The 24,600-nt window shown below is 33.3% G+C and overlaps 2 long non-coding RNA genes across 2 annotated transcripts; one reads left to right on the top strand and one right to left on the bottom strand.

The window, feature by feature from the left end:
• The first annotated feature begins 281 nt into the window (after positions 1–281).
• LOC145322082 (uncharacterized) lies at positions 282–5,473 on the top strand. The gene is made up of 4 exons (XR_013880501.1): positions 282–348; positions 1,241–1,322; positions 3,826–3,984; positions 4,963–5,473. It is a non-coding gene; the product is annotated as an uncharacterized LOC145322082 (long non-coding RNA).
• Positions 5,474–9,560: 4,087 nt separating this feature from the next.
• On the bottom strand, positions 9,561–22,829 carry LOC145322083 (uncharacterized). The gene is made up of 4 exons (XR_013880502.1): positions 22,692–22,829; positions 20,217–20,276; positions 11,546–11,694; positions 9,561–9,954 (listed from the first exon to the last, which is right to left on the bottom strand). It is a non-coding gene; the product is annotated as an uncharacterized LOC145322083 (long non-coding RNA).
• Positions 22,830–24,600: the final 1,771 nt, after the last annotated feature.

Raw genomic sequence — 24,600 nt, 5'->3', positions numbered from 1 at the left:
ATATTCGACAGCTCTTTTTTTTGTGAGAGATGTCAAAATGTTCAACGGCTAGCGAGACATACAGATAGATTAACTTTTACTTTATTATAAGGAATGGCGGCCCTTGGGTTCGTTTGGAGGGGGGGGGGGGGGGCAATGTCGAACTCACTCCTCACTCTCAATTGTAGCATCTATTGAGAGCAACTCAATCAGTTTATTACTTATTGGAATCGTAAGATTTACACAATTAAATAATTCTTTAATATAATGTTGAATTTTAGATAAAACAGGATTTTTTTTTTATTTCAGAAGAATAAATGTAACTCAAAAGTAAAAACAACCAACCAACATTTTTATAGAAAAATAAAGGTAATTAATTCCATTTGTATTATTGGAATTTATAAACTTTCTAGTTCTGGACTGCTCTATACCTTCAAGGAACCGCCAAATTATTATAATTGAACATTATATTAGAATTATTTTAACTTTACTATCCATGGACAGAGTGCATGGCACCAAAGAAAGCAAGTATTGTTAAGCACCTTTAAAGAATCAGCATTTTTAATTTACATGAAATATAGGATAAAGAAAAGGACATTCTTTTATAGTTGCCTCGCTCATAATACTTTACCTGTTCTAAGAATCATTATTCTAAAAAAAGTTGTTAAAATGCAAAAAGAAATCAGCAAAGATGTATGGACTTTTTGGTAACGAATATAGAGTTGCAACGCTTTCTAAATCGTATCTAACTGTCATAGGAATCACCATGCAAAGTTTGAAATCGATAGGATAATTCTAACATGTCTATTCTAATAACTATATTATACAAAAGTTTGTCAAAAAGATTAAAAATAAGCTATAAGCATGTTAAAAATGGACGTACAGTCTTTCTGGTAACAGTTATAGAGTTGCAATGCTTTCTAAACATCATGTTCGAAATTGATTGGACAATTCTAAATGTGTAATAAAACGAAAATAACCATTACGGACAGACGGACCGACCCTAATTTTAGAAAACTTCGCTTTTAAAAATGATAGGATTTTACCAGCTCTGTTAGCCAAACCCTGTAACTAACTCAATTGATTTTAATCTAATATGTTTTCAATTTGATATCCGCAGAAAGGTGTCTTTAATACGATGCGATAAATAACGAATATAGATTAAATTAAACTTTAGAATTAGATTATACCTACAAAACAAATATCTATCTATCTACATCGTAAAAAACTTATGTGTATTTTTAACTTAAACATAATTTAGGTTTGACGATGGAGCTAGAGATGTAAGAGAACTACGCAAGAACAATCAGTTGGATGGTTTTGATTCCAGAGGAAATATTAATGTGAGTGGTCATTTTATATGCTTTTTTTATACACAAACTAGCAGATATGCTGATATATACCTACCTAATTCAAGTATTTTTCCTTTTTTGTTAGAGTAAATATTGAATTGAGGTACCCATCTAGTTATTAAGTTGATACTTATAAATTAATGGAGGAAGGGGTCATTGTACTCCCAAGTTACACTGGTATCCAAATTTTAAAAAACCACATTATCTCATTCGTTAGCTTAAAAACTTTTGATCCTATTTTTAATTGTGATCGTTTGGTGTCTAAACTTTTCAACTTTTTCATCAATTTATTGTACATTGTGTTATCTCTTAAGATCCCTGATACTTATTTATGTTAAGATTTTTGGTTAGCCTTAATGGTTTTATCTTGAAAATAAATATTAAGCCAAATTGTTAATATATTTATGTAAAGGGGGAGGCGGGTGTGGCACTACAGGGTGCACCACATAAATCCGGACTTTTTTTTAAACGGCCCGGCCATAGCGCAAAACTACTTGACCAATCAGGATGTTTGACCCCACTATAAAAAGCTTAGGTAATACCTAGGTAATGACCTTTTTGCCCATGAAAATCTTTGAACTATGTAGGACGTGTACGCCGTGCTGGCCGTGCATATGTTCAACAAGGCAGATTCGAATTGCGCAGATAAATTACCATTGATTTATGACTTTGGCCTACTTAATCTGACCTCAGCCCATCTGTATGTGAGATGGGCTAATGAAACTTGCTGGATATACTATCAGATACCTAGTGAAAACTCTAGAAAAGACTAGAGCTCTCTAATTCTATCCAAGCTGACTTGGCTGTAGTACTCCGACAAAGTGGATCGTGGTAGATTTTAAGATGTCAAAAACGTCAAAAATCTCGGTTCTTGACTTCAGGGGCCCATATGGAACCTTGAAACTCGTTTCAGACTATGTATTGCACTGAAAACCCTATCTTAATCTTAGTGCCATTTTGAAAAAGGTATAAAACGTTGTTCTAGCTTAATTGTGGCCCAAATGAGAGCTGCCGTGTCAAAAGGTAGCTTTAAAGATAGGTTAATTTGGATCTTGCTGTTACTCACTCCTTAAGGAGATGTGGCCTCTCAGCAGCCCCGATCTTAATCCAATGGACTTTTGGGCCTCGAGCGCCATTAAAGCATGAACCAATACACGCGCCCATACCAAAAAGACCTCTCTTATTGCTTCTATCATGGAGATCTTTTCCTGTTTGAACAGGGACATGGTGACCAGGGTCGGCGGGCGGTTCAGGGGGCGGGTAGAGGCGGTGATTGAGGCTGGCGGCGATTTTATTAGATAATCTAATAGTCATATACCTAGGTTGCTTCCCAGTTTTTAAAATTCAATAAAATCTTTAAAATTGACGATTTTATGTTTATTTGTTTAAAAATAAGAAAAAGTCCGGATTTATGTGGTGCACCCTGTATTTAAAACCAAAACTAAAAGTCTAATGAACTCAACTAAAAAAGAGTTAAAGCACTGAAATTTTGCATGGCAGTTGATTTAAAGAGGTACACTGTGGATTCGTGGAACTGTAAAGGAATGTCAACGGAACCGCGGTTTTCACCAAAAACCGCTGTTTCCCGCCATAAATATTTTTTGTCTTTTATTGCCAAATCAAACAATTTTGAATGATCTGAGATAAACTTTTGTGTCATGGGAAGCGGTGGTTTTGCCGCCGTTTCTTCTAGTGATGGGAATCCGGATCCGGAATCCGAATCCGGAATCCGCCCAATTTTTGGCCAATTTTGGAATCCGAATCCGGATCCGGAATCCGTTTTTTATAGCGGATTCCGGATTCTAAATTGGTAGGCTAAAATTACCTTCTTTTTCTTACAACTCCCTCTGTTTGAAGGCAAAGATAAAAAAAAATTTCTACATAACAAATTTTAATAATTACTAATGTGATGTAAATGTTTTAGTTATGCTGGAAGTCAACACTTTAAACAAATCAAGGCTTCAACCAAGTAACATAGTGATAAATTAACGAAAAAAGCTATCCCTCTGTGACGGACGGCCTTTTAAAATACTGCTAGAATCCGGAATCCGAATCCGGAATCCGCCAAAAATAAGAATCCGGAATCCGCAAGAATCCGTCACTTTTTTTGACGGATTCCTTCAGAATCCGGAATCCGAATCCGGCCCAAAAATTCGACGGATTCCCATCCCTAGTTTCTTCATAGTTTTACAATGTAGGTACCTAATTAAAGCGACTGTCCTGCAAAATTTTAGTCCAAGTTGATTTCTTTTAATGTTAAGATTTGGATTTTATAAGTGTCACATCCGCCCCCTCCCTTTTCATAATGTAATACATATATTTATAGGTACAAGCCAATTTATTTATCTGCTCGTTATATTTTTCATTCAGAGGAAGTGCAAGGGCAGCTATTGCTTGAATAAAAAAAATGTGAAGATAACTTGCCCATCAAAACTTTATTCAGCCAATTACAAATACACAATACTCTTAATTTTCACAAAATTCATTATCCCAGGTATTGGAGGTAACAAACAGGCCAGACACCCTGGAATCCTGACCTTATGAGACCTGGTTGATTGGAACGTAAGGTCAAATTTTCCCTACCTGACCTGAATGGACGTTACAACATAATCAAGATCCACACAAAAGCTATGTCTGTGGAAAGAGATATTAGGTAGGTTTTAAGTTGCACTTTTGATTTTGTTTCTAATAGCACATAATTAGCAGAGTTGGAGTATAAATTAATATGGTAACCTAATTTTCATAACACTACCTACTCTTATTTCTGGCTTAACTTTTAGTACTAATATTCAGGGAGTAAAAAACTGGTTTTAATTTTATGATTGTACATTTTATATTCGTAGGAAGCTGGATATAATACGATGCTAGACATAGTTTTTTTGTATGGATGAGAACCGGTTCCTATCCACCGGATTCGAATGAATACGAGAATAGTTATTTCTTGTATCGTATTATAAACGGCTTTCCGCGGATGTAGAATGTACAATTATAAGATTAAAACTAGTTTTAATCTTATGATTGTACATTTCTATATTCGTAGAAAACTGGATATAATACGATGCTAGACATAGTTTTTTTCGTCTTCATGAGAACCGGTTCCTATCCACCGGATTCAAATGAATACAAGAATAGTTATTTCTCGCATCGTATTATAAACAGCTTTCCACGGATATAAATGTACAATTATAATATTAAAACCAGTTTTTTTAGCCCCGAGGTGCCGAAGGCGCGGGCTAAAAAACTGGTTTTAATCTTATGATTGTACATTTTTATATTCGTAGAAAGCTTGATATAATACGATGCTAGACATAGTTTTTTCGTATGGATGAGAACCGGTTCCTATCCACCGGATTTAAATAAATACGAGAAATTATATTACCATGATCCCTTAAAATTTTGGTCATATTTTCTGGATAAATCTGGTTTTCATTGCTTTTCAGCGAAAACTCTTAAATTGAATTAATTGCCCATTGTCCCCTCCCTTACTCCCTGACTTTTATTACTTTGAGATTTGAGTTATTAACACGTAACAAGTTTTTTTTTATACAAAGTACTTTGTGTGGAAGTATCACTGTGGCAATTTTGCAAAAAAAAATTAACACTTTTTGGTATGAACTATTTTAATTTTTAGGTGATTTTTAGAGATGTTAGCTCGTCTGTGTGTGCAAACACAATAGGAGGTGAAATCCAAAGTTGTGTAAAGAAGATGGCATGTTTGACATTAGATCCATTCGGCATCTCAAGGCTAAAAAAATTGTATTAATCTTATTATTTACAGTTTTATATCCGCAGACAGCTGTTTATAATACAATATGATGAATTATTTTAATATTTGCATTTAAATTTTAGTTTTGTCTCAGATGATTCGAAATTGTCTATTTTGACGAGAAAAGGTAAATAAAAATTCGGCGGGAAATGACGTTTTCGATCTTAGTTGTAGATTCAATTTTTTGTGATATATCTAACATTGTATGTGATAATATACCTCAAAATAGAAATTTGTACCATTTGTCAATGAGATTTAAAAGCTGTAAAAATTCATTGTTCTATAATTTGATCATTATTACCTATAGTATTTTTTTTATTTACCTATGTACCTCAGTCCGATTTTTTTAACATAAATAAATATTTTTAAAACTTAACAGATTTTTTTCATAAAATATTTGTCTTTTTTTAAAGCTTGGCTACACTATACCTAATTCACTTTGTCTGTAGGTAGGTATTTAGGTTTCGTGATTTTCTTTGAGTTTATGCAAATTCTCTTTTCTTTTGTTATGTGAACTGAACATTTCCATTATAACATACTTCTTCCATCCTATGATTTGACTTCGCTACTTGTAGATGTTGATAATGTAGTTTTTATTACTTTTAGTTTTAATTAGGGTCCGAACCGTCCGTCCGTATGTAATATGTATACCCAGAAAGTTTGCTCTTCACACTTATTCAATTGTCGTATCGATTTAGGAAGCGTAACAAACAACTAAATGTATAATCTTTACCAGAAAGACTGTACATCCATTAAAACATAGGGATTTTTACTATTTATAACTCCCTTTGATTCCAATTACGATAAGGTACAATGTTATAAGCAAAGCAGCTCTATATATAAGTCCTAAAAATGTAAATATGTCTATAAGCAGTTTTGCAACAAAGGTGGGGGGGATGATGACTCGTGCCACAACATACCAACTATTTTATTTTGGGTGCTTCTCCCTTAGTTTTAGAGATAATTGGGTAAAATCTTTTTAGTTGTGTCACTAATTAACCCAAGTTTTGGTATCTTTAATAAAACCGCCGCTCCCGCTAAAAAATAACAAGGTTTCAAATGATTCCAAATTACCTGATTAGGCGAGAAATGCAATAACAAATTTTTTTTGGCGGCGGCAGAAAACTGCGGTAAATGGCAGCAGCGGCGGTACCGCCGCAGTTATTTATAAAAATATATTTTACTGACCAACCCAAAAAGATTTTGTTTCAATATCTTTAAAAGTACAATAAAAGCACTGAATTTAAGATCTACCTTGATAAAGGAGAATTTGAAAAAAATGACTGAAGTCCCAGGTTTACTTGCAATGGGAAATTTTTAAAAATAACATTGTCGCAAATGATTCCAAATTGCCTAATACAGCGAGAAATGCAATAAAAAAAATTTGGGGCGGCGGCGAATGGTGGTCCAGTCACCGTTTTTTTAAAGATACCAAAACTTGGGGTTACACAACCAAAAAGATTTTACCCAATTATCTCTAAAACTAAGGGAGTAGCACCCAAAATAAAATTGCTGGCATGTCGTGGCACGAGTCACCATATTTACTTGCTATTTTACTTAGACTTATACATTTATATTATGTTTGTTCAGTTCTGATGCAAGTGTTAATGATTGCTTGTCCTACCATTTCAGAGCTTTGCTTTTATGGATTTTGTCATCTTTGTTGTATTTAGACAAGAAGTGATGGAAGAAAGGACTTTAATTTTAAATGTTATTTCGATATGTTATAGTAATGATTTTGCACGTAAAACGCACACCTGAAAAGAAATATTTAAGGGCTTGCGATGTTGCTGTTCGGATTATATTCAGGACAAATAAAAATGTTAATGATTGCTTAAAGGTTTTCGAAGTAGAAATCAAAAAGTGGTATTATCCTCTCAGGATTTTTACTTTCAATTTTGAATTGATTTGAAGACATTTTTATCAAGAAAATTTCTTATTCCTTAAATCATATTTCTTGCGACACAACCTATTTTAAGAGATATTATTATCGGAATGCTGATGTAATTTTATCAAATTATACCTAATATACCTATGTAAATTTTATTTCTTTTCCCAATGGTGAAATTGTCGTCCAAGATCGGGGAATTGTACCTATGCAATCTTTGGTAAATAAATTCGATCTTAGATAAAATTTTAGAGTAATTTATAAATTATCATTGCTAAAAAAACTATATTAAAAAGTAATTCTTGACAGACTTACTGAGATATTAGGATTGTAGAGTCGCCACGCTTTAATTAAAATATTACTTTATAAATGGTGTATTTATTTCAGTCAATAAGTGTATTACATAACAAATACTTAACAATTTATAATTTAATACACAGCTTTCTGGATATTAAAGTGAGGGGCTGAAGGTATCGGCAAGCAAAACTGGTTTTAATTCTATGATTTTTATCTTAATAGTCGCTGAATATTGTGTGTAATACTATGTTATACATGGTCTTCAGTATTACAGTTTGATAATCCTTATACTAAAGTAACAGGGTGTTTGTGTGTCTGTACCAAGGATCTCGCTAACTGCTGAACCGATCGGGTTCTCCTTAACAGGGTAGCTTCTCATAGGTCTCGGGAAGGTTTATAACTACTTCTTGGGGGGTGGGACACCCCAAACCCCCAAAAATGAAAAATCCCCCCCCGAAAAAAAACTTGTTTGAATTTTGTTTAATTAAAATTAAAAATTTCGCCCCCCCCCCCAAATTTTTTTTTACTTTTTCTTTTAAAATCTAAAATAAGAAATTTCAAATTGGGTTATTAAATTCGACTCTCTCCTTCTCAAGTGCCCCTAGAGGCCTCTAGGGGCGTAGCCGCTAGTCCTTATAATAAAGTAAAAGGATCTTGGTCTGTGTGTCTGTTTGTTTGTCTGTTTATTTGTACCAAAGGATCTCGCTAAATGCTAAACTGATCGGGTTCTCCTTAACAGGGTAGCTTTTCATAGGTCCCAGGAAGATTTATAACTTTTCTTTGGGGGTGGAACACCCCTAACCCTCCCCCCCAAAAAATTTTTTTAAAAAAATACCCCCTCCAAAAAAAAAAATTTCCACCTTCAAAATTTTTTTTAATAGGTAGGTACTTTCTCTTAAAATCTAAAATAAGAAATTGGGTTATCAAATTCGACTCCTCCCTCCTCAAGTGCCCTAGGGGCCTCTAGGGGCGTAGCCGCTAGTATATTATATATATGAAGTAGCTGTGCAACTAAATAAAAAATTCAACAAAAAAACTATCACGAGAGCATTACATAATTGAACATGAATTCACAGGAATAAAGGAACAAGACAATATAAAGAATTAAAGAAAGAGCTCAAATTAAGGGGGGGGGGGGGGTTGATGCAACCATTTTGTAATCAATGCGCATATGTCGCTTAGAATTCGAATTTTGTTATGAAACTTGGCATGCGAAATCTTTGGTAGATCTATTTTCCCTAATTTAAACAAAAAGTTGTAGAAGTAACCGATAGCGGCTTCGTGTTTAATGATGCCAATTACCATTTTTTTTTCAATTTCTAGTAGCAGTCGCTACCGGCTAGAACAAGATGTAAACGGCTAGGAGAGGCCAAGAGTATGATGTTTAGATAGGGCTTGTGACATTTTTATGGGAAAATAGCCGAAAAACGGCCTAACGGCTGAGCCGACAGCCTTTACTTTTGCAACTTTTTGTTCAATTTAGTGAAAAGAGACCTACATAGGATTTTCATAACGAAATTCGGATTCTAAGTGCCATTTGCAAATTAATTACGAAATGGTTGCATTTAAAATCCCCCCTTTACACACCTTTACTTCCCATAAAAATTATTATCCACTTTAAGGTGGGTAAGATTAGATTAATATTAATTGTACTTAAAAAAAAAAAAAATTTGGGAACCTAATAGAATCTTAATTGAATTTTACAAACCATAGGTGTCAAAACTTAATTTAAATCTACAAAGGAGCAATTTTGTATATTGAAATTGTGGTTGTACATAAATTTTTCGTCGATTGTCCTAACCCGTAATATACCTGGGTACTTTTATTAAAATATTTTTTAAAATCACAATGAAAGATTGATCTACAACCTAATGTATTTGTCTACTCAAAAGGAAAAAGGAAAGAATAACATCAGCGGTTTCCCCTAAAAGCGCCTAGTCAAGCACAGATTATCGCCAACCCCCTTCCCCTACTTTGAAGTAAATTGGAAAAAAGGGGGGTTGATTTTTCGTTTGTTTAGGTCAGGTTAAGTCATGGGAATACATGCAGGCACTTTTAGGGAAAGCACCGATAAAGCAATTGACATTAATCAAGGAAAGCAAGGAAGAAACGATAAGGGGTAGTTGCACAAAGTGCATTTAAACTTGAATTTATTGAACTGCATATTTTTTTCTGTTCAATAGTTTAAACTACCTACATCTTTATGATCTATAGGTATTTGAAAGAATTTCAATTTTCTACAAGGTAGTTTTAAAAATATCAAGACTTGAAAATCATATTTTTTGGATTTTTGCATTTTAAATGGCTGTCCTGTATTCACAAAAACATTCTGATGACTATTTTGATGGTGTCTAATTGATTGCTATTTATTGTAATAAAAAATTAATTATGTTAGATGATATTCTTGTAATTTTTGCTTGCAATCAATCTTGTCAAATGCACTTCATGCAAGTATCCCTTCAATGGAAATATAAAAACGTCATATGATTTAAATCAGTTTTTAGCGAAAAGAAAAAAGAACATTTTAACAAATAACTACTGCTTTGGGTAGGTGTTCGTCCCGGTGTCCCCGCATTTGGTCCCATTTGCCTGTGAAGTCAGCACATTCTTGCCAAAGTTTTTCTAGATTGGTGGGCTGGTGAATGACGAGTAAGGTTATCCTATTGACATTCCTGAAAGTAAAGATATTGATCAGGTTGTACAAACTATCAGTGTATAAAAAAAGCAGACTAGACCATAAAAAATGCATTTAAATCTTAATTGATCGAGTTAGATTTAAGTGCAATAATATGAAAAGAATTTTCACTTGTTTTAATTTCAAAAATTGGTTTTAAATACCTAACAACTTATCATTTGAAATTACTCTTAATAATATTGATTAGGGTAAAGCGGGGCGATCTCGGTTTTGAGGTGAAGTCGGTATTTTTTTGACCACCTTCATTAAATGACATTTTTCTCCATGTTCTAATCGACTGACAGAAAAAAACATAAAATCAAATTTGTTCCTTATTAAATTGCCTACAAAAAAGTATAAAATGAAATTTTTGTGAGATGAATTTTTAGGGTACTTATTGGGTCTTAAAGTCGAACGACAAAAATTTTTTTTTTTTGATTTTTTTGCTTCAGTCGGAAAAACGGTAAGTTGGACAAAAACTGGTAAGAGCTAGAGCTTAGACGTCTTCAGGGGACTTATTAAGAATCTAATAGGCTATCCATTTCCGTTTAAAACTTTAAAAAAGCTTGTATAGTTTTTTCTTAAATCGACTAAAAGTGAAGCGGGGCGAATTCGGTTTTTTCACTTTTTATACTAACTTTTTCAATTTTATATAAAAAAGTGAAATTTTCGAGAAAAAAAGTCAAATTTCTCGTACTTAGAAATTTTTTTTTTTTTTTGTAGAAAAAATTGTCCGATCTTCATAATTTTTTTGTGAATGTTCTTTATTACATTTAGCAACTTTAACCGTTAGGGCATGCTGTAATTAAATCAATATGTCATAGGTTTTTTGAAGCTGGAAAATCGACCACAGATTTTGCCAAACTTTTCTCTTTTTTTCAACTTGATTTTTTAAGGAAATTTTGCTAATAGAACTAATTTTTTTTTGGCCAAATCTATTCAAAATTGCCTGAATTTTAAGGATCAGGCCTTTAAAGTCATAAAAAGTTTTTTTTTTCTAGTAGTATTTTTATGTTTTTTATCAAAAATTTTTTCGAAAAAATAAGTCAAATTTCGCGTACTTCGTAAAAATTATTTTTTTTGGTGGAAAAAATTGACCTATCTTAATAAAATTTTTTGTGCATACTCTTTATTACATTTAGCAACTTTTACCTTTTGGGCATGCTGTAATAAAATCAATACGTCATCGATTTTTCGAAGCTTGAAAATGCCCTACCGACTTCGCCTCAAGGCGGGGCGAAGTCGGTGCCGTTTTAGAGATCAATTTTGACAAACTTCCCAAAGTCCTAGGTTTACGTCCTTTTAGGACCTGATCGACTTTTCCGAGATCTTTCTACTGGTCTTGGTCCCATTTAAAAAAAATAATTTTTACGATTTGCAGGATCAAAAAACCGAAAAAAAGACCGAGTTCGCCCCGCTTTACCCTAGGTACTTTATCTGACCCCTGACTATAAATCCAAGCTACTTACATCTATTTTTTCATTCTTTTAAATTGACCAAAAATCTCTACTTCATTTGTCCATTCATTCGGTGTCTACCGTTTTTAGCTATTGAATGCTGCCCGTCTATCTATCTATCTAAAAACTTACTTAACAGTCCCATTGACAAGTCCCACACAGAGTCTCAACACCTCGCTCTTGTCTCCTCTGGCGGCTTGACCGCCGACTACAGCTGTACCTCATTCAGACCTTTCAACTTTGCCACCGTCTTAAGGTTGTTCGTTGTCAACAACATCAGCCTAAAAAACACAGAAAAAATAAGTTTAGTATCTTTGGTAAAGGGAAAGTTGCATGAAGTGCATTTCAAAAAAATGATTTCGAGCAGAAGTTACGAGTATACCATAAAACATATATAACTTTGTATTACAATAAATTAGGGTTGGCAATCCAATCCGGAATCTGTTCAATTTATGGAAATATTTGAATCCGCAATCCGTTATTTTAATAGCGGATTCGGATGTTAATTGTTAAGCTAAAATCAGCATCTTGAGTTTTTTTTGTCTAAATATATATTTTAATTTTTAACAAAGGTTAGGTTGAGTAAGGGTTAGCAAATGGGCGATGTAGGGTCTAGAAATAGGAGAAAAGCTTTTGTGAAAGTATGAAAAAATGCTGCTTTAGATTCTTCCCAGTACCCGATAAAATTTAATTCCCTAATTTATTTTAAAAGGGACCTTTTAAAATATTGCTAGAATCCGAGATCTGAAGATCTGCAATCCGTCAAAAAAAAGAATCCGGAATCCACGGATTGATCTGTTTCATTTTTGGGCGGATTTTTGTAAGCATCCGAATCCAAATCAGGTCCAAAAATTGGACGGATTGCCAACCCTACAATAAATACCAAACAATAAGATATCACAAAAATAGTCAATGTGCTGTTTTGTGAAAATAAGCCAACTATATCCATTGTATATATCACAAGAATACGATTTTCATTTCTTGATATTATTAAAACTACATGGTAGAAATTGAAATGTAGTTCAAACCATTAAAAAGGGAAAAATTAGCAGTTCACTAAATTAAAGTTTAAATGCATTTCGTGCAACTACCCCTTTAGTTATTTTAATAGGTGTTTTTTTTGTTTTAAATAAAGACTTTTTGCAAGACCTTTTTTCTTTTGAAATGAATTTATTAGTCCCAGTGTAGTATTTATATTTTATATATTATTATATACAAGTAATAGGGTGTAAGTCTGTATGTCTGTATCTTGATAAATACTGGACAGAGAAGGTTTTTCTGTACAGTAAAATTTATCATAGGTCCAGGTAAGGTTTAAGGTTTGTAACTTTGTTAAAGCAAATAACCCCAAAAAAGAGTTAAAGCACTGAAATTAGGCATAGCATTTGCTTTTTCCGTGGGGAGACGGCGGCAGAACTGCTGTTTTTGCCGAAAACCGCCGTAAGTTTTTGTCTTATTTCAAAAACTGCCATTTAGATAATTTTTAACCTTCTGAGAGAAACTTTTTTTGTTCAGTTCCAAATTCTTTAAAACAACAGCCATGCCAAAGGGATCTATCCACGAACGAGAGCAAGTGATTCTAAGCACCTTCCAGCATTTATCCATAGTATTTTTAAAAGCGAAGCTTTTCTATAATTAGGGTCGGTCCGTCCGTCCGTCCGTCCGTACGTCCGTCCGTCCGAGATAGATAGCTTTTATTCGTTAATTTAGGCATGTTAGAATTGTCCTATCGATTTCAAACTTTGCATGATGATTCCTGTAGTAGTTGGGTACGATTTAGAAAGCGTAGCAACTCTATAATCATTACCAGAATGTCCGTACGTCCATTTTAAACATGTTGATTTTTCTACTTTTTTAACAACAAATTTTCAAGTGTTTTAATTATCCGTTTGATCTGATTTTTGGTATATTGATTCCTGGGACAACAAAGAACAATATTATAAGCGAAGCAACTCTATAATCAAGTCCAAAAATGTAAGTATGTCCATTAACATTATCCTGTTTTTAAGCAGTTTTTCAACAAATTTACCTACAATTTTGATTCGACATTTCTACATTTATGTTCCGATTTTTCAGTTCAGATACTATACAAGTATATATGTCCGTTTGTCCTACCGTTTCAGTGCTTCGCTTTTATGGATGTTGTCATCCTTGTTTTAGTGAATATACTAGGTTTAAGTTTATTATTTGGTTTATCGACTAAAAAGTTAGTTATCACCATCATCTATAATACAAAGTAGCTTGATGTCTGTCCGTCCGTCCCTTAAGATCTCGGTAACCACTGAACCGATCGGATTCTACTCTTCAGGGAATATACCTACTGGTCCTGTGGTGGTTTTAGGCTATTTTCTTAGGGGGTGGGACACCCCCAACCCCCCCAAAAATAAAAACTACCCCCAAAAGTTTTTTTTTTATAAGGGGGGGGTTTTTAATGCAACCATCTCGTAATCAGTGAGCAAATGACACTTAGAATTCGAATTTCGATCTGAACTTTTGCATGAGTAATCCTTGGTGGGTCTATTTTCCCTAAATCGAACAAAAAGTTGGAAAAGTAACGGCTAGCGGCTCAGCCGTTCAGCCGTTTTTTGCCTATTTTCAGGGTAAATCCATCATCAATTACGTAGGAATCAACTTATTAAAACATATTTTTGGTTTAATTCATGTTAAATGATAGCAATAACCAACTTTAAAACTTCTAGTACCAACAGCTACCGTCTAGAACCGTTTGATAGCGTTTTGGAGTAGAAAAGAGTATTATGTTGAGAGAGGTTTCGTGACTAATTTGTAATATAGATATCAAACAAATGGCAAAACAGATGAGCCGCCAGCCATTAGCCGTTACTTTTCCAACTTTTTGTTCGATTTAGGGAAAATAGATCTACCAAGGATTACTCATGCAATATTATAGATGGAAATTCGAATTCTAAGTGCCATTTGCTCACTGATTACGAGATGGTTGCATTAAACCCCCCCCCCCCTTTTTGTAAAATCTCAGTATCTGCTGATCAAATTGGGCTCTACCCTTCTGGGAATATACCTACTGGTCCTCTGGTGGTTTTAAGCTATTTTCTTTGGGGGTGGGACACCCCAACCCCCCAAAAAATGAAAAAATTCCCACTTACAAAATTTTTAATTTTTTAAAATTTTTGTAAACAAAAACCAGTAATTGGGGTGGGGGAACCCAAATGCAACATGGGGCGAAGCCCCCATGAATCCTCCATCCCCCAAAAAAAAAAATTTAAATATTTTTTTTTTTAATTTTAATTTTTGTGTATGCAAACAACCTAGGTTTAATTTTTACGAATTGAAATTTTTGTGTAAACGGCAAACAACCTGGGTTTAATTTGTACAAATTAAAATTTTTGTGCATAAAACGCACAATCTGGGTTTAATTTGTACAAATTAAAATTTTTGTGCATAAAACGCACAACCTGGGTTTAATTTTACCACAGAGTAATTAAACAAAGAATAATTTTTTTGAATATTTCTATTTAGGAGGGTTGACTTCCCATTACTTCATAGGGCGAAGCCCCTAGAGGCTAGGGGCGAAGCCGCTAGTGGTTTTATATAAGGTTGGCAATCTGTATCTGAATCTGGGATCCGGAATCTGCCTAATTTTTTGGCCAATTTTGGAATCTGAATCCGGAAACCATTTTTAAATAGCGGATTCGGATTCTTAATCCTTATACTAAAGTCACAGGATGTCTGTTTGTCTGTGTGTTTGTACCAAAGGATCTCACTAACCGCTGAACCGATCGGGTTCTCCATAACAGGGTAGCTTCTCATAGGTCCAGGGAAGGTTTTCAACTATTTTGGGGGAGGGTACCACCACCCACCCAAGAGAAATCGCCCCTAGAAAAAATAACCCTCCCCAAAAAGAGACTTGAACGAAGCATAAACCAAGGGGGGCGTCGGATCTGACACTTTTGCGTAAACAGGGTGCATAGGCTTTGTGTTAGGAGTTAGAGGATAGGTTATTTGGGAAAAAAGTTTACATTTGGGGTATATTTTTCTTATATTTAAAAAAAATTTTGATAGGTATCCAGGTTCAGGTGCTGCAGGCTGGAAGGTCGTTTCTGGACAGGTATAAATGAAAAAAAAATTTTGTTTGAAGAGTTAGAGATCAACTAATTAATCCAAATATGCATCTTTAGGGATGTTATGAGCATATATGAAGAGATAATAAAAATCAGCCTCCAGGTTCAGGTACTGCAGGCCTCCAGGTGAATTCTGGACAGGTAAAAACTGAAAATTTTTACTTTTGAAGTTAGAACAAACCTTATTTAACAAAAGTTGCTACTTTATGGATGGTATGAACTAATTTAAAGAAAAATTTGAAATCGGGCTCCAGGTTCAGGTACTGCAGGCCTCCAGGTGGATCCTGGACAGGTAAAAACGGAAAAATTTTATTTTTGAAGTTAGAACATAACTTGTTTTACAAAGTTTGCTACTTTATGGATAGTATTATTTATTTGAAGATAAATTTGAAATCGGGCTCCAGGTTCAGGTACTGCAGGACTCCAGGTGGAGGTGGATCCTGGACAGGTAAAAACTAAAAATTTTCACTTTTAAAGTTAGAGCATAACTTATTTAACAGAAGTTGCTACTTTATGGATAGTATTAACTCAATTGAAGAAAAATTTGAAATCGGGCTCCAGGTTCAGGTACTGCAGGCCTCCAAGTGGATCCTGGACAGGTAAAAACTGAAAATTTTTATTTTTGAAGTTAGAACAAAACTTGTTTTACAAAGTTTGCTACTTTATGGATAGTATTAATTTATTTGAAGATAAATTTGAAATCGGGCTCCAGGTTCAGGTACTGCAGGCCTCCAGGTGGATCCTGGACAGGTAAACACTAAAAATTTTCACTTTTAAATTTAGAGCCTAACTTATCTAACAATAGTTGCTACTTTATGGATAGTATTAACCAATTTGAAGATAAATTTGAAATCAGGCTCCCGGTTCTGGTACTGCGGGTCCCCAGGTAGATTCTTGATAGGTAAAAACTAAAAATAATACCTTTGAAGTTAAAACAAAAGTTGCTACTTTGTGGCTAGTATTCAATAATTTAAAGGGGGGGGGGGGGGGAAATGTGGTGACATCTGCCACGACATACCAGCAATTTTATTTTGGATGCTACTCCCTTAGTTTTAGAGATAATTGGGTGAAATCTTTTGGGCTGGGTCAGTAATTACCCCAAGTTTTGGTATCTTTCAAAAAAAAACGGCGGCGGGAACGCCGCTCCCGCCGTTCACCGCCGTTTTCCGCCACCGCCCAAAAAAGGGTAAAAAAATTTGAAAAAAAATAACATGGTCTCAAATGATTTCAAATTGCCTAATTCGGCGAGAAATGCAATAAAAAAATTATATTTGGCGGCGGCAGAAAAACGGCGGTGGAATGCGGGAGCGGCGGTACCGCCGCCATTTTTTAATCAAATATTTTTTACTCACCTACCTCACTAGATTTTGTTTCAATATCTTTAAAAGAACAGGAGAAGCACTGAATTTAAGATATACCGTGAATCCTTGATAAACGAGAATTTGAAAAAAATGTCCCCCCGCAGGGTTGGTTATAAGGGGAAAATTTTTTGAAAAAAATAACATGGTCTCAAATGATTCTAAATTGCCTAATTCATCGAGAAATGCAATAAAATTTTTTTTTGCGCGGCGGCGGAAAATGGCGGTGAACGGCGGAAGTTTTTTTTTGAAAGATACCAAAACTTGGGGTAATTAGTGACCCAACCCAAAAGATTTCACCCAATTATCTCAAAAACTAAGGGAGTAGCATCAAAAATAAAATTGCTGGTATGTCGTTGCACGAGTCACCACATTTTACCCCCCCCCCCCCCCCCCCCCTTTAATTCAAATGAGTTAATACTATCCATAAAGTAGCAACTTTTGTTAAATAAGTTTTGTTCTAACTTCAAAAGTAAAAATTTTCAGTTTTTACCTGTCCAGAATTCAAATGGAGGCCTGCAGTACCTGAACCTTGAGCCCGATTTCAAATTTATCTTCAAATTGGTTAATACCATCCATAAAGTAGCAAACTTTGTAAAATAAGTTTTGTTTTAACTTCAAAAATAAAAATTTTCAGTTTTAACTTGTCCATCGTTCACCTGGAGGCCTGCAGTACCTGAACCTTGAGCCCGATTTCATATTTTTCTTCAATTGAGTTAATACTATCCATAAAGTAGCCTCTTCTGTTAAATAAATTATGCTCTGACTTTAAAAGTGAAAATTTTTAGTTTTTACCTGTCCAGGATCCACCTGGAGTCCTGCAGTACCTGAACCAGGAGCCAGATTTCAAATTTTTCTTCAATTAAGGTAATACTATCCATAAAGTAGCAACTTTTGTTAAATAAGTTATGCTCTAACTTTAAAAGTGAAAATTTTTTGTTTTTACCTGTCCAGGAACCACCTGGAGGCCTGCAGTACCTAAACCTGGAGCCCGATTTCAAATTTTTCTTCAATTGAGTTAATACTATCCATAAAGTAGCAACTTTTGTTAAATAAGTTTTGCTCTAACTTTAAAAGTGAAATTTTTTAGTTTTTACCTGTCCAGAATCCACCTGGAGGCCTGCAGTACCTGAACCTGGAGCCTGATTTCAAATTTTTCTTCAAATAAGTTAATACTATCCATAAAGTAGCAACTTTTGTTTAATAAGTTTTGCTCTAACTTTAAAAGTGAAAATTTTTAGTTTTTTCCTGTCCAGGATCCACCTGGATGCCTGCAGTACCTGAACCTGGAGCCCGATTTCAAATTTTTCTTTAAATTAGTTCATACCATCCATAAAGTAGCAACTTTTGTTAAATAAGGTTTGTTTTAACTTCAAAAGTAAAAATTTTCAGTTTTTACCTGTCCAGAATTCACCTGGAGGCCTGCAGTACCTGAACCTGGAAGCTGATTTTTATTTTCTCTTCATATATGCTTTTACTAACATCCCTAAAGATGCATATTTGGATTAATAAGTTGATCTCTAACTCTTCAAACAAATTTTTTTTTTCATTTATACCTGTCCAGAAACGACCTTCCAGCCTGCAGCACCTGAACCTGGATACCTATCAAAAATTTTTTTAAATATAAGAAAAATATACCCCAAATGTAAACTTTTTTCCCAAATAACCTATCCTCTAACTCCTAACACAAAGCCTATGCACCCTGTTTACGCAAAAGTGTCAGATCCGACGCCCCCCTTATTTCTCTAATTAGATATTTCAAATAAAAAAAAAAACATTCAAAGTGCCACTAGAGGCCTCTAGGGGCGAAGCCGCTAGTTGGTAGACTAAAATTAGAGCCTAGAGTTTTTAATACTTGTCATTATTATCATCTATAACACAAAGTAGAATGATGTCTGTCCGTCCGCCTGTGTGTCTGTCTGTCCATCCCTTAAGATCTTGGTAACCACTGAACCGATCGGATTCTACTTTTCAGGGTATATACCTATTGGTCCTGTGGTGGTTTTAAGCTATTTTCTTGGAGGATGGTACACCCCCAACCCCCCCTCTCCCAAAAAAAATTTTTTTTGTTTATTGGGGAAGTTGGTTCACAGCTCCTAGAGGCTGGGGGCAAAGCCGCTAGGTATATATAACATCTTTTAAAATCTTGTTCGATTCTCGGAAGTGAATTATAGAAAACACCAAGAACGTTAATTTTTAGGACATATGTAGCAATTAAATTTTCAATTTTTTAAAAAGCCTTTTAAAATATTGCTAGAATCTGGAATCCACGAGAATCCGCTATTTTTTTGGACGGATTCTTGTAAGAATCCGAATCCGGTCCAAAAATTTGACGGATTGCCATCCCTAGTTTTATATGAAAAAAATTTAAAAGCAAAGCATTTTTGGTGCAATATTATCTAATGTTTTGATGTTTCAAACTGCTTTTTAAAGCTTTTACACAAAAGTATATTATTTTGATTAAAAATGTTTATGTAGAAAAAGGGTTGGTACCATGTTATATTGTAAACAGTTTAATTTAAGTACTTTTGCAATTTACAGCATTTAATGCTTTTCTGCCGTGTTATTTTATTTTGTCCTTTGAACTCAAAAAGCATTTGGTGATATTGGATCAAAAAACGATTTACAGTTTTTTTCATATAAAACCATGGTAAAACCAAACTTTTTAGTTGATAACTAGTATATTCACTAAAAAAATACTAAGGATCAATGCTGGAAGGTGCTTAGAATCACTTGCTCCCGTATGTGGATAGTTCCCTTTCATTGATGTAAACCTTTTTTAAAGTTGAGTTGTAGTTTAGTTTCAAAAAGTACACGACCACCCCCTCCCATTTAAAAAAAAATTAGGTATACCTATCTTGCCAAATTACATTACATAATTTTCATTCTAAGTGCTATTTCCCTTATGTTTCCACCAAAATTGGAATATTTGGAACTAAAAATTAAATAGGTATATTTAATATTTCATTCATACTTGATAGCGGTATACAACATTTCTTATGAAAAAATTAAATTAAGCAAAACTACAATTTACTTTATTACTAACTAGAGGCGAAGCCCCTAGAACCTCTAGGAATACTTAAGGTTAGAGGGCAAATTCGACCCGGCTACCTCCATCTTTCAATTTGAGTTTTAAAAAGAAAATACCTAGTTTATTTTGGGGGGTAACCTTTAATTGGGAGGGTGAAGATACACTCCCCAATTATAGGTAAAAACCTTCCCTGGACCTGTAACAAAATTTATTGTAAAGGAGAACAATATCAGTTCAGCGGTTAGCAAGATCCTTCGCAAAAGACAAAAAAATACTTTATATAATAGGATTACTACGCAAGCATCCAAAAACAGTACCTGCATCTGGATGTTCATCTTCTGGGCGCTGTACTATGCCTGGCTTTCTGACTGGGTCAGCTAAATAGAAAGAAAAGTATGGCTACATTTTGTAAATTTAGTGAATTAATGCATTGGTAGCAAGTTTATTAGATGAACCATTCATGTATCCTATATCAAAATAAAAAATCAATGACCCATTGGAGAAAAAAAGCACGAAGTGCATTTAAAGAGTTAAGGTACTTTGAGTAGTGTACTTAAATATGCCTTAGTAGAATATATTAGGCATTGGATAGATATGATTATGTGTAAAAGAATTTTTAACTTTGACCTGACCAAACTTTTTTTATTTGACAATAATTCACAAGAGTTATATAAAATGAACCGAGGTTCCCTTAGGGCAAGTTCTCTAAAGTTAAAGAACATAAAAAATAACATCCGGTTCTTCATAGGACAGGTTTTCTATGGATAGGTACTTTAAAAAATAAAGAAAACCATCTGGTTTCCTGACGATATACACATTATCTCCACAAACTAACTAACCATACAATATAAACATATTTATATATATACTCCTTTGTAAGTTTTACATCAATATTACAAAAATATACATATCATAGAATACTCTTGTACCTAATTATTTTGTTGTATAAAAAGTTAAAAGCTCTAGGTATTAATTAGTAAATGCGATCAAAAGTTGTATCAAAAGATTTTGCCATAGGTATATAACATGTAAAAACTTTGAAAATAAAAATGAAAAAGTCATTTTTTTAGGAAAATCCCTGGCCAAATCTTTTAATTTTAATCAATAACTTTATATTATGCATTACTATATTATTTTAAAAAGAAAAAAATTAACAATATTTTTTAAAATGCACTTCATGCAACTATCCCTTTTAAAAAAAAAACGATGATTATGTTTCATTACTAATACTGCATATAGGCATTAATTAGGGCATACATTGACTTTACATAAGGGGAGGAATAGTAAACGGTGCCGTTTATTTGTAATCTGTGAGTAAAATGGACAAAATATGGAGGTAGATTTTGAAACTTGATACATAAGCCTTGTGCAATACGTACTAATTGTAAATAAAAAAATTCTTTATATTAGGTTAGGCAGGGTGTCGGAGCCGTTTAATTTTGATGCGGCTCCAGCTCCTACCTTAAAATTAATATATCAATTTTTGTTCATTATTGAAATTGATAAAATAAAATAAATAATATAAAATATTTTGCTTTTATTTGATTAAAGCTATATAAAAGTAGAAGGATGTGTGTCTATTTGTTACCTAAGTAACAATAGTTTTTCAGTTTATTATATGGAAATAGACCGTTGCCAAATTATATTATTACTTTAAAAAATCACTTTTAGCTAATCTGGAGCCGGAGCCGTTTTTAACGAAAAATACATCTCCGGATCCACCAAATATGTTGCTGCTCCCAGCTCCGGCTCCGGCTATGAAACACTTACACTTAACCCCTGTAGGCATCTCCCTTATCCCTATGGGGTTGGCCTCCGATTTGCCGAATTATTTTAATTAATGTCCTTAAGAATAGACACAGTGTTTTCGAGAAGAAAAAAAAAACAATTAAAGTAAGTCTCTACACAAAAATAGACCAAAAAGCCTAGAAAACCCATTTCCGCAGGGTTCTTCTTACCAAACCTAACCTAAAAATTTTAAAAAATGGACTTTTTTCAATTTAGATCTAGTACCTAATAGACTAGGCATATGCACCAAGTTACAAGATTCTAGATCAATATTTAGCCCATTTTGATCATGGTTTCCGAACAGAATGAACGTAGTAACCTCTCCACCCCACCGCCCCCCTTAAATATTACTTTCAGACAAATAAATGAGAAATTGACATGATACACAATTGTTTAGGAGTTTTGTTTAACGATAACAATATTTAAAACAAGCGTCCTTATTTAATACAAAAATAGGAGAAACAGATATGTAGATGGAATGAAAGAGTAGAATAGCAACATATTAAAAGTAACATTTTCGAATACTATTTTTTTAATATTATTAAAATCTAGAGAACCACAGAGTCCAGAAACTCGTGGTAGCCCTGATTATCTTTATATATGGGCACCTAAGAACTAATAGAGTAGCCATTAAGTTACTAAGTATACAAAGCTATTAGCTTTCGATGTTAGATTAAAATACAAATATCTTGTTTATCTATCAAAATTTCCTTGAATTTAAAAAGGAAAGAAAGGGTAGGTAAATAAAGTTATGAAACCTAGAATTAAACAGTAACCCTTTAATCTTCTTTAAATGCGCGCGACAATTTTACAATAGTATTGACTTACTGCCGGGTTTCATTGTTTAGAGCTGAAAGTTTAGTTCTAATATTGTCTTGATATAAAAATTTGAAGAAGTGTGAAAAGTTAAAATATGTAATCATGCAATATATTTAGTTACAAAAGTATTCATTTTCGATAAGAAATGTATATTTAGCAAAAGGAGTAAATTGTAATGAACTTACATCTATAAGGGTTCAAAGAAGCAAACGCGTCGTAATCCATTTTTACTTTCTGAAAAAAAGTATCAATCAAACCTTATAAATTTTAAAATATCATTCAGTAGGTAAAATATTGCAAATGTCTTGACATATTTCAAAAACCAAATCATAAACAATTCACTATATGCTATTTGAATGAAAAAAATATAAAAAATTCACAACCAAACTATGTATATCAAAAGCAACGTCAACAAGCATACGAACAGTTGTTTATTTACATTTTACATATTTACCGGGCAATCAGCTGTCTTTGTGTATGTGTGTGTGTGCGTGTGTATAGACAGGCCAATACGGACGGAATCAGCTGTCTTTGTGTATGTGTGTGTGTGTGCGTGTGTGTGTGTGCGTGTGTTCAGACAGGCCAATACGGACGGAATCAGAGACGTGTAGATATGTGAAATATGCGTTATAAGCGGTTTGAATCGCTTGGTTTGTATCGAAGACCAAAAAAATTAAGATTTTTTTGGTTTTATTTTTTTTCATAAAATATATTCCTGTTATGCTAAAATTTATAATTTAAGCATAAATCTGTAGACATTTGTATTGTTTATAGGTTCTAGTAAATCTTTTTTTTATTTTTCTTCCCAAAAATGAGAAAATTATGTTTTAAAAATCATCTATTAGGGCAAGAAGTCTATAAGCAAAGTAAGAATATTAAAAATCTATCTCCTATATACCTAATAAAGGAAACTGAATAAAAATTGCACTTTTAAATAGCCGTTTTATTGCTGCACAGTCTCTATTACCTCGATTTTTAATTTTCATCCTATATCAAGAAAATTATTTTTTAAACAACGCTTCCTTAACCACGATTTTTTGATCAAGAATATTGGTGCTAAAAGGAAAATCTATTAATTTTTCTATAAAAAAACTTATGGGATTACAAAAATGTGAGTGGTCAATGTTATTGTATTAAGCTAAAGCTTCTACATGGGTTCTACAAGAACCATATTAGCTACCTATACCCTTTAAGGAAAAGACGACATTCTAAATGTAAAGTATTCCGCGGCATTTTAATGTGATGAATGGCTTTTAGTAAAAACGAAATTTTTGTTTTCAATTATAAAGTATTATTTTTTATAAATTATTACTTAAAAATATTATAATTATTATTTTTATACATAAATATTAATCAAATGGGTATTTATCTACAAATGTATTATTCTTATTTTTATTTTTCAATTATTTATATAAAGTATGATTTAATTTACTATGATCCGTTAGTAGCAGAAAAAATAGAAAATGGACCCACGTTGTGTTTTTGTTTTTATAATTTTTTGTATAAAATATATTTATTATGTAATTGTTTTATTATGTTTTAATAGCGGCTGCGTCCCTATCTTCTAGGAAGGGTAGAGGCACGACAATAAAATAGCCTAAAACTATCCCAAGACTTAGGATTTGATATTAAAATTTTTTTAGAGACTTTGTTTCATAATTTTTATTTTATAATTGATTTAATAGTCTGTTAATAGCGGCTGCGCCTTATCTTCTAGGAAGGGAGGAGGCACACGACAATAGAATATCCTAAAATTTTCTCAAGACTTATGATTAAAAATTATAGGCTAAAATTTCTTCTAAGCAATACGTACATATGTGCAGCTTCCTTAATTAATTAAATTGGAGAACCCATGCAATCAAATCTGTTCAAGTGGTAATGAGATCTTAAAGGACTGTTTAAAAATTATATTTTATGTCGACCAAGTCTTTTTACTGGGTATATAAAAATTTGTGTGAATCTGTCAAAAATTAGACTTCCATATATGTCTACTCTTTTTCTTCATACTATATTACTTTTTGTGCCTCGGACGTCCTAAATAGGATCGAATCTATTCTTTTTTGAGTATTGATATGAGAGATGAAACATATTACA

The sequence above is a fragment of the Acartia tonsa genome, chromosome 6, assembly GCF_053477335.1.
Source record: "Acartia tonsa isolate MP-2025a chromosome 6, ASM5347733v1, whole genome shotgun sequence".
NCBI lineage: Eukaryota > Metazoa > Arthropoda > Copepoda > Calanoida > Acartiidae > Acartia > Acartia tonsa.
The sequence above is the reverse complement of the archived record's forward strand: the minus strand, read 5'-3'. Positions and strand labels throughout refer to the sequence as shown.